Source organism: Agelaius tricolor, unplaced genomic scaffold, assembly GCF_023055355.1.
Source record: "Agelaius tricolor isolate 1412-34295 unplaced genomic scaffold, bAgeTri1.0.p SCAF_7, whole genome shotgun sequence".
NCBI lineage: Eukaryota > Metazoa > Chordata > Aves > Passeriformes > Icteridae > Agelaius > Agelaius tricolor.
Window position 1 is genome coordinate 28,443,875 of NW_027269267.1, and position 15,795 is coordinate 28,459,669.

The 15,795-nt window shown below is 39.6% G+C and overlaps 1 protein-coding gene across 1 annotated transcript in view; it reads right to left on the bottom strand.

Moving 5' to 3' along the window:
• LOC139591742 (pinopsin-like) overlaps nt 1–15,795 on the bottom strand; it is a 76,407-nt gene that overhangs the window by 7,318 nt on the left and 53,294 nt on the right. The window lies entirely within an intron of this gene.

Here is a 15,795-nt window from a genome sequence, read left to right on the forward strand (position 1 = left end):
TTGTGTTTAAGGGAGAAGAACATTGCTATGTTTAAGGGAGAAGCTTTTTAATAAATCATTAATTAAAAACAGCTTACCAAAGGGAAAATGTAACTTTCCCTTCAGTCTGTGATAAGTACTGTATAATTCAACCACAACAAGCCTGCTCACATCCATTAAATGTGGGGCATACTGCTGCTTTTTGGTAGTGCTTGAACTATGCAGGGGCCTGAACTGGGCCAGTGGAGGTGCTAATCAGTGTTTTCATCCCAGGGACTCATCTTGAGTCCATGCCAACAAGACAGCTGGTTACACATTAGTGGAATGATAACAGTTGGATTGCCATCATGTACTCTCCTGGCAGACAGTAATCACACAGCTCATCCTGTGGATTGCACCAGCTCCTGACAGGCAGTGTTGAGGGGCTAGTTACTGCCATGATAGGCAAGTAACACCTCTCAGAAAACTCACATCAGTGAGACACTCTAGAGGATAAACTGAATGCTGGGACCTATGCCTGAAGCAACTAACTGATACTTTTTAAATCCAGCAACTTTCCTTTTTTTATTTAAAAAACTAGCAAGAAAATATGATCACTGTATTCACTGTCTATTAAATGCTCAGTCACCGTCACTGTCTGTGACATCAGAGAGGACATTCTTGTCTCACTGCATTCAAACTGTACCTCAGTAGGAGGTGTAAATCCATTAAGTACATTCTTCAGCAGGGACAGCTAGAGGAGGTGTGACATTACCTTTCTGATAGTATCATAGGGAGCCTTGGAGGCAACTCATTTTCAGGTTTATTCCCAAAATTGTACTGCCCTTTTTGAACAACATACTTTTATTGGAAGTACCTTTTATTGATTTACTCATAGAAGCCAGCTGTGTTTCACTTCAGTAGTTCTTAGGGACATAGTTCTGTTGACAGGTGAAACTTCATACAGGCATTTTGGTCTGTTTATCTGCATCATTAGCTTGCCTGTTGTGATCTGGCTGAAAGAAATATCTCAGGGTTTTTAATTCAGCTTGCTGTTTTGACTGCAGCATGAACTTGTTGAACTGATTCTCCCCCTCTCCTCTGCTCTGGTGAGACCCCAGTTAGAGTGCTGCATCCAGACCTGGGACCTCCAGCATAAGAAGGACATGGAGACTTGTTGGAGCAAATCCAGAGGAGGCCCACAAAGAGGTCAGAGGTCTTGAGCACCTCTTTTATGAGGAAAGGCTGAGACAGTTAGGGCTGTTCAGCCTGGAGAAGGCTCTGGGGAGACCTTATTGTGGCCTTTCAGTATTCAAAGTGGACTTATAAGAGAGATGGGACAGGCTTTTTAGTAGGGCCTGTAGCAGTAGGACAGGGAGTAATGGTTTTAATCTAAAATAGGGTAGATTTTGACTAGATACAAGAAAGAAATTTTTTATGATGAGCACGGTGGAACACTGTAACAGGTTGTCCAGAGAGGTGGTAGGTGCCCTATGCCTGGAAATATTCAAGGTCAGATTGGATGGGATTTTGAACAACCTGAGTTGAAGAAGGTCCTAATAATTGCAGGGGGGTAGGACTAGATGAGCTTTAAAAGTGAGCTTCCAACCCAAACTATTCTGTGATACTGTGATAAAAACAGCTAATCAAGCAAGGGAGGACTCAGTCTTTTACTATAATCACATCCACCATCTTCTACAGGCAACTGTACCTGCAGCAATGATTAAACAGTATCTTACTGTGGGACTGCATCAAGCAGTGTGAACAGAGCACTAGCACCTATGGTTTGTTTTCCAGGACTTCTGTTCTAGCTTTCCTGGTATCTTGGTCTTTCCAGGGTGACAAATTTGATTGCTTCATCAGAATAGCATGGATTTATCTGCTGCACCCCAAAATTTACCAATGTCTACTCCATATAGGTATCCTTCCTTGTTTTTTAGATTCTACTTTCTTACACAGTAAGTTACTCCAAAGACTGCCCTTCAAGGAAATGGCAGTACTGTTATGGAAGTATACTCTGACCCCAAGTCTTCATGCCTTAATAACCAAGGCAAGTAAGCCCTGTTATTTCCTTTTCCTAAAATTAAGCTAAGTAAATGCATATTTAGTTTGATAAAAATATTAACTGATTATATTAAACTAACTGAGAAGTATTATAATGCAGTAATATAGTGGGGTTTTTTTAAACTGGTGGCAGAATAGCCAGCAGAAGACTGGCAGCACAAGTAGGTTGTGACAGATCACAGGGGGAATCATTGCTGGTCTGATTGCTGGATTCTTAGAGATTATTAAATAGAGGTCCAGAGAGACAAGGAATTATGAAAGACACCAAGAAAACAGAAAGAAACAGCTAGAAGATGTACTGTAACAGATAGGCAGGACTGTTGCTTCTTCCTAATAGTCACTTGGGTTTGGCATTTTGTTCTCTTATGTTTTTTTCTGCACCTTTGAAAGAAACCCAACTCATCTGTTGGTGCTTGTATTGCTGCTATCAGGTTTAGTGTGCTGGGATGTGATCTTAAAAAGAGCTAACAACAGACTTCTGCTGGAGTTCAGCTTCTTTGTAAACAAATTAATCCTATAAATTTAACTGAGAAAAGACTAACAGGGTTACAGTGCTACATTCTGAACAACCTCCTCCCTGTGCTTATAGTCATCTGTATAACTGAAATAAGACAACTAATTTCCTCTGGTGACCTGTTTCTGCACACAGACAAATACAAATCAAATTTCTACTTGGTTCCAAGATGCTGACAGGTAGGGGATAATTACTGTAGCAATAATTCCTTATAAGCTTGTGAGAGGACTCCAGGACCCTGAGGGTTATTGAGGGCAGACAACAGGCATCACAGGTGCCTTGGTTTTATGGAAGCAGCCAGAGGGGAAAACTACTGCCAGTGCTGACTCCAGGCTGTGTCAGCTGCTGTTAATTACCTTGCTCCCAGTCAGTTGTCTGACTGCAACTGAGCTGCCTGATTAAAATATTTTACTGCCCCTCCTTCTAAACAGTAGTTGTTTTCTACCCTCATTCCTAGAGCACTGATGTATAGGTTGTATTGGCTGCATCCTGCACTGCCACCGTGTGCAGCAGGTATGTCTCCTGTGGAAGTGAGGCCCTCAGGGTAGGGGGTGGGAATGTTGTTAATGGAAGAGCTTTGGGCAATTCTGGACTGTTTTGGTTTGTGTAAATCTAAAAGACTTTGTTTTATCTTTTAAGATAATTTTTTTTTATCTTTATCTTTTTGTTTGGTGATAGCAGTTATAGGAAGCACAACGTGAACGTGCCCCAAGAAGTTAGAGTTCATGACTTGTGAGTTGTCTGATGTTCTGCTAACTAGGCAGCATTCTCAGTCTAAAGTATCTACACTTTGGACTGAGACAAGCAAAATGTCAATCTTTCATTTGCCAAATTAAAAATTTTTGGCAAATTAAGGCAAGAAACATGCAACATGTGTCTTGGGCAAGCTGAAAGTGCCAGAGGTCTACCCCCAGGCCCAGCCCTACTGCCCATGAGGCACATGAGCCAGGAGGTTTATATAAAGTGTTGTATCCTGAGCATGAAGAAGAAAGTTGACCAAAAAGGAAAAGTGGGGAAGGTTGGGTTCTGGACCTGTTTCTGAGCCTGCTGTTTCACTAAAAGGGATAGGAGTCTTAGCTGATGCTTCCAACTGGATCAAGCACCATTACTTTTCTCCCCTAGCAATATTCCTCTTTGGGAAGTGTTGGGTTGTTTTTCAGTTATTTCTAGTGGTTGCTTTTGTCTATACAAACGAAATTATAAGCTTTCTGATGGGCCTAATTTAGACTTTACAAATGCATGGGGCTGAATGTAGCTGTCAGGACATTAGGCATTTTAATGAGCAGTTGTAGCATCCCAAGAAGTAGAGCTAACAAGAAAAGGTGTAAGCTGTTACCAAAATAATATTAACAAAGTTGTTCCATGGTAGAAAAGCAAGGAAGGTAGAAACAACAGAGCATATACCATGTCTGAGAAATATTGCCTCATTTTCATGGTTATAACATGCTATTCAGATATTTATCTTAAAATACTCCTTTTAGATAAGTCCCCATGAAACATGTGCTCTCATATAAAGTTAACAAAGTGAGAGATCAAAGCTGAAGGGATCATAAAGTAGGGATAGTTATTTTGTCAGAGGAAACAGGGAGAAACTTTTCTTTGCCCATACTTCACTGTAATCAGCATGGCTGCTGCACTTCAAAGGGATTGATTATGCACATGAAAGCAAATATTAACAATACTACTGTGTCTTCTGCACACTGGTTTAAGACAGCACATAGTTGCTTTCAATGGGTTTATCACTTCAGGAAAACCAGACCAGTTGTCATATTTATCTCATAAATGCTCTTCCCTGGCCTTAAAAAGAGTTACTAAACCCCATACAGTATACAATACAAGAAGCATGTGAAGTTAATTCCTCCTACCTAAAAGAAACTTAAGAGTTTCCTAAAGAAAGATGAGGAACTTCAGTGAATAGCAAAAAAGAAAAAAAATGGATCCTCCCTCTGTTCCTCTGTTTTCTATTCCCATTTCATAAGTTAGAATTGTTTAGGGTTTTGCAGTGTGATTGATGGATCCTAAATAACAGAGCAGCAGCAAATTTATCAGTCCCTATAGTAACATTCTACTTTGTAAGGAAAAATGAAGGGTCTATTACCACCATAATATGGGATGAGTGATTCCCAGATCATTTTAAAATAACTCTCATTTTGCTGAAAGTTCAAAGCATAACAATGAGAAGTATTTTGACACTTGAAAAATCTATGTGTTTGTTTAGTTACAGTTAATATGCTGTTCTGCTGACCCAGTTTTTTCTTTTATTTTCAATTCTTCAGCCACGGACTCTAGATCAGCTCAAATGGATTAAAATGAAGACTGCAGCTGACTGTGATTGGTTTATCCTGGTATATTGCTGCCCCAATCTTGCTATGAATATAGTACATTATTAAATATTTGTAAAAATGTGATCTTATTGTGTTGGGGCGGGGGGGGGGTGGTGGTGTTTGTGATTGGGTGGTTTTCTTTTTGGGGGAGTAGGTTATGAACTGCCTGTCTTTGGCTATGTAACACATTTAGGGAAAGCAGATCTTCCAGATGTTCCCTACAGAGTTTCATTAAGGCTGAAGCCCAGAACACTGCACAAGGAAATCCAAAGTGTTCTTTCCATGAGGTTATTTTTGTACTAAAATACCAATGGCTATCTTCTCTTATGAATTTCTCAGTGTCTTTTTGCTAGAGTGTTGGTCACTCTTGCGTTCTTTTAACTCACACACACACAGAAACTTCAGCAGCTCTTGGACATTTTACCTACTGATTCTTCTTCCTTGGCACTAATTAATTCTACCTCTGGCTAGAACATAGGTCCTTAAAAGCCTCTTCCTCCCCTAGATTTCCTGACTACCTGCCCTGTTACTTCTGTTGCCCAAAATTACATTTCCATCAATTGCTACAAATGAGATACAGGAAGTTCTCTGATATGGGAATGCTGGAAGAACCTTTTAATTGCCAGATAAGCATTCTACTGCTGGATGAGGGCACTTAATACTTGATCAAGAAATGAGAGCTGCAGTCCAGTAAGTGGTGGGTATAAAGGATGAGGACTAAGTCTTCCCTGGGTTTTACTTTTATCTTGGTTTGCAGGCAATTAGGTATTGATTTTACCCAAGGCAGAATTAGAAATTACCGAGAGGGGCTTGATTTGTGACTGTGTTTTTGTACCAGTCATTTGGTTTTATGTGTGGGTAATGCAATAACAGAACCCCTTGGGCTGAGAAATCAGAATTTCTCTTCTGACAGAATTTTTAATTCTTCTGTAATTTCTTTTTCATATTGAACAAAACCAAAACAAATCATCAAAAACTTCCAGACAAAACTGGAGACTTAAAATATCCAGTTACATGTAGATGTCTTTATGGATCTGTAGTTCAACTTCATTCTGACTGCCCCCCTATAAATTAGATCACTGGGCTGGGCTCCATTTCACTGCATTACCTCCCCTTCACTGAGCCACTGCTGAGCCATATGAGGGATGCAGTCTGGGAAGAGAGCTTGATCTGCTGGGTGAAGGATACTGTTCTTCTTCAAAAGTAGATACTTTTGACAAGATCCAAGGTGTAGAAACTTAAGCATGGAGATCTGGGCTGAAATGTCCTTTTTTTCCCCACTGAAAATAAAATTGGCCAAATTAACAGCTTCTCTAATATTGAAGAAGCCGCATTTCATGCTGAAAAAATGCTTTACTATGAAATTGACTAACAATGGCAAACATGCCTGGTTTTTGTTTTCTAATTCACATAGAAATTCCTTGATTCCAAGCTGGTGCTTGCTGTGAGAGAGGTGAAGAGTGGTGAAGGTGAAAAGGAAGACAAATTGACCTTTGAATCCTGCTTGTAGTGAATTTCTATTGGCCTAAAGCCAGCAAACAGAGAAGTCCTGTAAAGCCTTGGGTGAGTTGTAAGGTCTTGAGTAAGTGTTTTCCCTGCAGGGTTTGAACATTACATCTGAAGCAAGGTCATCCGTAAAGTACGCAGCATGCAATGGTTGTTCCTTATGTAGCAGACCTCTTGTGTATATTTCTATACACCCATTTCTGAAAATCTGATTCTAATTTAGATAAAGGGATTTAAGAGGCCACTGAAGAGCCGATGTTCTTGTTTTCAGTTCAGATTCTGAAGATGATAATAATAATCAAGAGAGTTAGACACTGCAAACAAGACAGAAGCAAGATAACTCCTACTACAGTGAGGTGTTTGGTCTCTATTAACATCCAGTGAATACCTAAAAAGTTTCCCAAATTAAATACCCAGTTCCAAGCATGACTACCAAAATTATAGTTTGAATATTGGTTTTGAACATGAAATTATGAAAAGAACTAAACTAGTTCACACTATCAATGTGGGGGTAGAAAGTGATCTGTTTATGGTATCCCAGTATGAGGAAAAGACAACTACCAAAGAAGAAGGGCTTTTTGAAAAATACAGATTTATAAACTAGATACAAATACATTTAATTTGAGAGCAGTTATTATACTAAACATCAGGGGAACAAAGCTCTGTAATAGCTTCTACTTCAAAAGACAGTGATCCTTCAAATTTATTTTCATTTGGACACAGTCAGATTTCTGAATTGCATTAAATGATGCCATTTATAAAGATAAGGGGGTTATTCTAATGAATTACAGGACCAGTACAGTTTAATATTGTACTTTCCATACTGTGGCAATGATTATTTCTTTGAGTACAGCAGATTTTTTGCCCTGGAAGAAGAAGGACATCAGGATAAAATCATAAAATAAAGTTTTACAGATTTGAATTAGAATTGTCAAGCAAGTTTGTGAGGGTCTGAGCACTAATCTAACTTTTAATCCTCAAATTTCTCCTGCTGTAAGACTAGGATGATGGTAATCATATGCTTCACAAGGACACAAGGATTAACTCAATTAAAAATATTTATTTAGTGGAGGTTACATAAATGCTGAAAAATATTCTCTGTCTAGGAAAACCCATTTTGTTTTTCTCCGTCCATCTAATCTGAAACAATTGTTGCTTCAATTCTTAGAAAGATACATGACTGCAAAGATATGCCTGGTACACAAGTAAAACTCCGAGAAGTAATCTCAATTGACACAATATGTAGAAAAAAATGTCATGCTCTGAATAAAATTTTAGTATTATGCCACTACCATATGACAAAAGATTACTCAGTTATTGAACAGGAGAGGAAAATGAGAGACTGTCACTGCCAGGGTTGCGCTTACTTTTTCAGTATTTTTTCATCTGTTGAATTTGATTGTTGTCATAAAGCAACTAAAATCTTTGTTTATCTAATATGCTGCATTGCACTGCATTACAGAATGTTGCATTCTGTTTTCTTCACCTGACCTGTGCTTGTATTCAGCCTTGAAGTGGTAAGTAGTACCAAATGCTTAACTGGAGTCCTACTTATAAAATATAACATTAGACATATTATAGAAAACCAGGAATATTAGAATTGAAATGGGGAATCCTGAGGCTAAATAAATGCTTGACCTTAATCAAACCAAGATGTGGGCTAAAATTGATTCTGATCCCTGACTGCCATTGCAGTTTAGACCACTCCAACAGAAGATCCTGTGACATCCATTCAGTGTGGCTTGGCAATGCCATTTTGAAGAGTAGCTCAAGTTTAGATTACCTGTGGATCACATATGCCTTTGTAGGACTTTAACTGTCCACACCAAACTTGGAAATCAGTTCAGAAAAAAAAATTAACTGCCAAGAGCTTTCACCCAACTTCTAGATCGCACTGAAGTAATGGAAAGTGAGAAACAGCACAATTGCTCATATTTCATCCTTTTCCCCCCCTGTATTTCTCTTAGGACTGGATGAGCTCTTGACCATCTAGACTCTCCCTTGAAGACAGATGTACCTGTGAAGCCAGCAAAGAAACACCACTTTGGCTGAGCTTCCTGTGATTTCCACTTGCAAGAGCAACGAGACTACCAAGGGACCTTGCTTACAAAAACCCTCACACCTTTCTTTTAGCTGTGAACATACCACATTTCTTGCTCTACAGTAAGCTCTGAATACTGGAAATTTCCATTTATCTATCAATCTATCCTTCAGGTTTAGTGTTATAGGTGGAAGTGTATGAAAAACAGCTGGTTGTAAATGAAGTTCTGAAACTGCCAGCACAACTGTAGGCTGATCATGGTAGGCAAGGGCAAACCATTTGACTGAAGCTGTTTTTCCTGTACTGGAGAAAATTTGAGATGTGTAACTGTACAATTTATCTGAATCCTTAAACAATTTGTTGTTTTGTTGCCTTTTAGGTAGTGACAATGACTCTAGAGGTCAAGTCTTCCCGTACAGCTACTTCTTTGCTAGCCCTCAAACAGGCAGCAATGTAAATATCCTGTCATTCAATCACTGCAGTTTATGCTGATTTATTTCCCTGTCTCCACTAGGGTTAGTGTGACTCTGATCCCTTCTATTGACCAGCATGGCCTACAAGGTTGTCAGGAAGCAGTTGAGGCAATGTTCACACTTCTCTAAGCTAATCACAATGAAGATGCACTAGAGTGCACATGACCTCTTAAACTGAGCTACAGCTATACTTTTGTTTTGAAATTTGGCTGGTCCAAATATAACAAAATGCTTACCTGCATCATATCTAGGGGGCTAATTCTAAATTACACTGATCACTTAAACCTTTGAAGAAATAGGTTAGTCCGTCCAGGTTTAGAGAATAAGTGAAAGAGACAAGAAAAACCTATTCACATGTTATATGAAAAGATTACTTCCTGTATCACAGACTGTTATCATGGGTTGGGTTGGAAGGGACCTTTAAAGATCATCTAGTTCCAACCACCCTGCCATGGGCAGGGACATCTTTCACAGGATTGTGTTTCTCAAAGCCCTGTCCAGCCTGGCCTTGAACAATTCAGGGTATCTACAGGGTATCCACACTGGACAACATGTCTTATTATCCTCTTTGATGAAAAAAAAAAAAAAAAAAGTATAAATCTACCTTCTTTTAGTTCAAAAGCATTGCCCTTTTACTGTCACTGCAGACCCAGGTGAAAAGTCTCCATCTGTCTTCCTTATAAGCCCCTCCTAAGTATTGAAAAACCACAAGATTTCCTCCAAGCCTTCTCTACTCCATGCTGAGCAACACAAACTGAAGCCTTTCTTCACTGGAGAAGACTTTCAGCTCTCTGACTGTTATTATGACCCTATTCTGGACTTGCTCCAGCAGGTCTTTCCTGTGCTGGGAGCCCAGAGCTGGAATGCAGTATCAAAGGTGGAGCCTCAGCAGAGCAGGGTAGAGGGCTGTGCTGGCCATGCTGCTTTGGATGCAGCCCAAGATACAATTGGGTTTCTGGGCTGCAAGCTCACATTGACAGGCCATGTGCACCTTTTCACTCCCCAATACTGCCAGGTCCTTCTCCATGGGGCTGCTCTCAGTCCATTAATTCCCCATTCTGTATGGATACTGGGGCTTGCCCTGACCCAGGTGCAGGACCTTGCCCTTGACCTCTTTCAACTTCATAGCATTTGCTCAGGCTCACTCCTCAAGCCTGTAAAGATGCCCATGGGTGGCATCTCTTTCCTCAAGGACATAAAGGGCATCACTTGGTTTGGTGTCATCTGAGGGTGCATGCAATCCTCTTATGTCCATGATGAGGAGGCCAACCATTATTGGGCCCTCCTTCTCTCTTTTTGCTGTGCTAGTCACTTCAAATTCAACACCTCGGCTGAACCTCTTTGGAGTCTCCTCTCTTCTCCTCTCAGAAATGCCTTCTTCTTTTGCAGAGTGGATATGGACCACAAAAGGTTCCCATCATCTTTGCTACAAACTCTGCTCACTGCATTTTCCCCTTGATTTCTGACCCATTTTTTTCCTTGTGTAATGTGGAGGTCTCTTCCCACTTCTGTGAAGCCTCATGTATCTCTCTTGCTATTAAAAGATCAATACAGGAAGGGACATTAACATATTAGGTCCTGTTTAAAATAAGATTTAAAGAGATATTGCTGTCCTTCACTTTCTCTGCCTTCCAGAAAAAGGATATTTTAACTGGATTTCATTTCCATTAATGCATTCCCTATCCACAAAGTGAAAATCATTATATTGTTTAAAACACGTGCTTAGCCTGTATTCCTCTTCATCATTCACCTGCATTAGTTTTCAACTTTATTCAGTATTTTGCTTGCCTAAGAGGTGGTCTGTCTTCCTGTTCCTAGTTTTGCCCTGGGTCTAAACGAAGAAAGTTCTAAACCCTTCTGTGATATTGAAGCCAGTCCAGGACAGGCAGAACATGTCAACATAGACAGGATGTATCAAAGGATATAGCCTGGGGCAGCATGAAGTCTGGCTGGGGTTGCTTGGAGCCCTAGTTAAATGCCCAAGTTATTTACCTGAACTGATTTTTTTGTCATAAGCTGCAAGAGAAATTTATAAGGTAATTTAAAACTTACTGTGTGAAATGCAATTATACCTTATGACAGCAGCAAAGGTGCCCTTGAGACCTTTTTTCTCTTTGCCCCTCTGCTTTAGAAAGTCATAACACTACATGTTGGCAGAGAAATAAAGTCAAAATATTTCTGAGCTGTACTATAGTAGAGTATTCTGCAGTAAGAGATCATTTTGACTTGACCTATTTTCAACTGAAGAGCTTGGGTGTGCCATTCTATTTCAACTATTAATTACTCAAAGATAGCTTAGCTACCAGTGAAAGAAGGAAAAAAATGGCAGATCACGAGTATTGAAATCTAAGTGAATTTTAATGAAAAATTATAACAAGATAATAAATTCTATGGTAACTCCACAAACCTCTGAAAGGTTTGAACTAAGCAAACAAGGACTCTTTTCAGGACTTAACAGATGTGTCCCAGTTGTGTATAAAATGAAATTTGGCACAATTGTGCCTGAATTGGATACTGTCGTTCTGGATCTGTAGTTCTGTGTTCTCACACAGCTAAAATATCTTATCTTTCCAAACATGAAAACGAGCAAGTTAGCAGTGTATTATAAAATACACTCTTAACTTACACACATAGTCCTCCAGTTTTAAAAGTTAGCCATTACCTTTTGTTGGAAATACTGAAAACTGCAAAATACGCCATGAAAAATGACTGAAATTACAGCTGTTATAACAGCCAGTGGAGGAATGTTAAGGTTATTTAATTTTTTTTTTATCATGGTCATGTGTATCTCCCTTTCCCAAAGCTCATCTGCATTTCTCCCTGTTCAGTGCAAAAGGTAAGATGAAGAAGGATTGAAAAGGGGTGCTAGAAAACTGCATATATAGAGAACAAATAGACTACTATTATTATGGACAGAAAAACTCTTTATTATTCATCTGTTGGGTAGTTGGGAAGTTCCACGAAGGCCCTGGAAGAGGAGGCTGGCCTGAGCAACAAGGCAGTCATTAGGTAAGAGGAGGTGGCATAGCTTCCTGGGGACTGTCAGAGCCACAGCAGAGGCACCTGGGAGGTGTCTGATGTGTCATGTTGAGCTCGGTCCCATTGAGGAACACTCCCTAAGTACATCATTATCATTATTTTTCAAATCTCTTCAGAAAAAAAAAAAATCTTAGTTTTACCATTGTTTCTCCTTAATTTCTCCTTTACCCATCATGCTCTGTTACATGATAAATTTGGAAAGGTCACAGTAGTAATGACTTTCAAGTAAGTGTGTATATTTTTTTGAGCATCACTTCTCAAGATCCTTGGGGAAAATGAAAGGGTCACCTATTTTTTAAAATTGCAATGATTTTAATACAAGAAGACAGACACTAGAAACCAAATTACTAATCGGGGACTTATATTCACATTTAATACATGCCTTTCCTCACACTGTCCCTCCTTATTTTGCTCAGAGGCACTTTCTGACACCAGAAATAGCACATTACTGATCACATGGTGTGAGTAGACCTTTTATCCAATTGTAATATGCAACAGAGTATTAGATGTGCTAGCCTGAGTTTCAGCAGCCCAGGGAGACTTAGGTGCAATATCTGAGCAACAAAAAATGTGAAAGAAATTAGTGTAAAGCACACGAGCTGCAGGGAAACAAAGATATTTTGCTTCAGCAAAGATTGTGACTTGTAATCTCATCTATGGTTTTCAAACAATTGGTTCTCTAGATCTATAAGTGATACAGGTTTAAACTTAAATTTGGCTGTCAGTAGCAATGCAGCAAATTCCTATTTTCTCTGTGTGCCATCTTCAAATTTTGTGAAATGACTGGAGATTCACTCAATCTCATTGCGATCTCATCTGTAACCACACCTTCTTGAACACTTTTTATTAGTATATTGACTTCTATGTCAATAAAAAATGAATTTCTGGTACGTAAAAACAAGGTTAACCTCTGAATCTGCCACACCATTAGGCTATCCAGCTAATAATCCCTGTTTCTTAGTGCAGTATGACCACATGCACAGTTATTCCAGCCAGAAAGCACTTCCATGTTGGGGTTCCCATGCTGTTCTGTGGAACACACAACAGCAGGATTCTCCCAGTGACCACCTCCTCAGCAGCAAACCTGTGGCTACAGAGAAACTCCACATCTCCCGAGTGAATGTGTAATACTTGCTTGCATGTAACATGTGAAAGAGCAGGGTTCTGTCAGCACCATCATGGTGAAAGGAAGGTAGTCAGAGCTGTCATTAAAAATCTGTTTGGGGTGGCTGCATGGGTGGAAGTTTGAACAATGGGAACTTGACAGGGATGTGTGATGGGAATAAAATACACTGAGAGATGTAGGAGAAGATGAAACAAAATCTGCACAACTGCATTAATAATATAATTATAAAGGACTGATGCACTGAAAGTGCAGGCTGACCTTGCCCAGCTGCTTAGCTGTGTGCTGCCTTTTTGGGATCTGACCCTTGGGGAAGCTGCCCCAGGCACAAACAGTCATATTGCCAAGGGCCAAAAGAGCCTTCCATAAAAAGAGAACAGGGAAAAAGGGATCTCCACTAGTTGTCTCTTCCAGCTTCACCCCAACATCATTTGGTCTCAGGCAGTTTAGTACTTTAGTTATGTCAGTGAATCTTGATGTCTGCCTGGCATGTTATAAGCCTAGTAACACTCCAGCTTAAACAATGCAGCACAGGAAGAAGGACAGCAGCATTCCTCATGCCATCCCATCTGAGGAAGTTCCTGCAGCTGGAAAGAAACTCACTATTTTCCTCAGTGATTTACCACCTCAGGTCAGTGCAGTAGGCAATGCCAAAGACAAAACTATTTTTCTAGATTTCCAGGATCATGAAAGTGACTCAGGGACTGCTTGAGAGTTAATTTAAAGATGTGCTCTGTAGGATGAGTTTTAAAGCTGACTCAGAGCCTGATGGTTCCACAATACTCTGCAGAGATTTATGACAGCTGGATTTATGGCAGCTGGAAGCTTACACTACAACTGCAGTGAACCAACACCATTTTCCAATCTTTGGGGCATTTCCCAGAGCAAAAAGACTTATACATAGAGAGTTAAAAATTATGCCATATGTTCTGTGTATTTTTAAAGGGGCAGGAGTAAATACTGTACTGTGGTACCTCACATCTGCAAACAGAGAACTGTGAAAAATGCAGACCAGATAATTTCTGCAGACCAGATAATTTCTCTGTTGGGAGGCACCAGCCTTCCGTGACAATTCTCAGCTAAGCATGAAGACCAGGAAAGATGAGTGCCAGGAAGATGAACAACTTCTTTTTCTGAGGTGTTAAATTTACAAGTGTGAGAACAACTACAGAGGTGCCAAGAACACCAGTGATGCATTGTATGGGGGTGTTACTATTGTTCCTGTTCTGAAAGGAGGAACAGACAAAAGGATGGGTTTCACCTTCTTGAGCAAAGCACATTTCTCAGTGTCAGTTAAAAACAATTATTTTCACTGCTAATACACAGTGGCACAGCAGAGGAGAGCTGCAGGTTAATGCTGCACATTAGCTGTCAGTTTGGTTTGATTAGTAAAAAGTATCTATCCCAAATCTGACCAAGCGCCTCCCCTTCAGGGGGGCTCATCACATCTCCATGTGTTAAGACAATGCCAAAATGTATCTGTTATCAATATTATATAACCTGCTCCAGTGATCATAGCACAATCAGATTATCTCTCAGTCAAGGACCTCAGTCAAAGTGCTCAGAGAATAAAGAAGCAAGACAGATGCTGCTGTTGAGAAGCTTTCATAAGAATTGTAAAAGGAAAGGGGGGAAAAGTTACTGGTTTTCTTCAGCATTAATACTTATCAAATGGAATGTTCTATTTACTTCAATGTCAGCTCAAACTAGACATTGGAAATGAAGCCCTGGTCCTGGGGAAGGAAACAGAACTTTTTCCTTCTGATTTCAAGGAGGTTTCACAGCTTACTTGAGATTTTCCCCTCAAATTTCAAGAGTAGATTCTTTCATTGTTTAAGAAATTTAGGTTAGATGAAGCCAGCCAAGAATGATCTCAGGCTGTGGCAAAACTTGAATATATTTGGCTGTTACATTTAACTCTTCCCTTGTCTCAGCTCCATGATAATATATTGGTGCTGTTGATAAATACTAACGGTGGGCTCCAGCATACACTGAGCAAGAAAAGATGAAGGGTGTTTCTTTGCTTTGTAATGGACACAATGAGGAAAGAAAACTGAGAACAACCTCCAAGACGTAATCTAATAAAAACAAGTTTTCATAAACTATGCATATTTTTTCAGATTTCCTACTGCAAAACAATTTAGAACGTCCAGATCTACCATTATCCAACTTTAGAGTCAGACTTGTCAACACAGAAACATTAGGAGGCTCACTTTTGAGTACTGACAATGGCATTTACAGGAATGAGAGACCTGAACTGGATGTAGGCATTTTAGAATATGCCTTGGTGCTCATGAGACAAAATTCATTATGTATTTTGGCATGTAGCTGAACTGTGAATTTAACAGTAAGGACGTAGATGTCCACAAAAACAGTAACTGCAATGATATTTAGTTTCAAGGAGATCTATCATGAAAATGGTATTTGCAAATGGTCTCCTTTATTTTGCTTTCAAGATCATGAAATCCCTTTGCCTCCTTGTCCATTTTTCCCCCTACTCTTTAACCTCACCAAATGTTTGAGTATTCCTCTTGTTAATGCTTTTGGCAACTAACTATAAAGGATGCAAACTAATACCCAGTGTGCCCTCAGAAGAACACAAGCAATTTCAGAAAGCAAACATTTTAACATTTTTCTGTTCTTCCTATCTAGCAATATGCCGTTGTTTGCAAACAGTAGTATTGTTTGCACAAGCTTTCAAGGTCCTTAAAGATACATCTATAAGACAGGTAGTCACAATGGTCAAGAATATC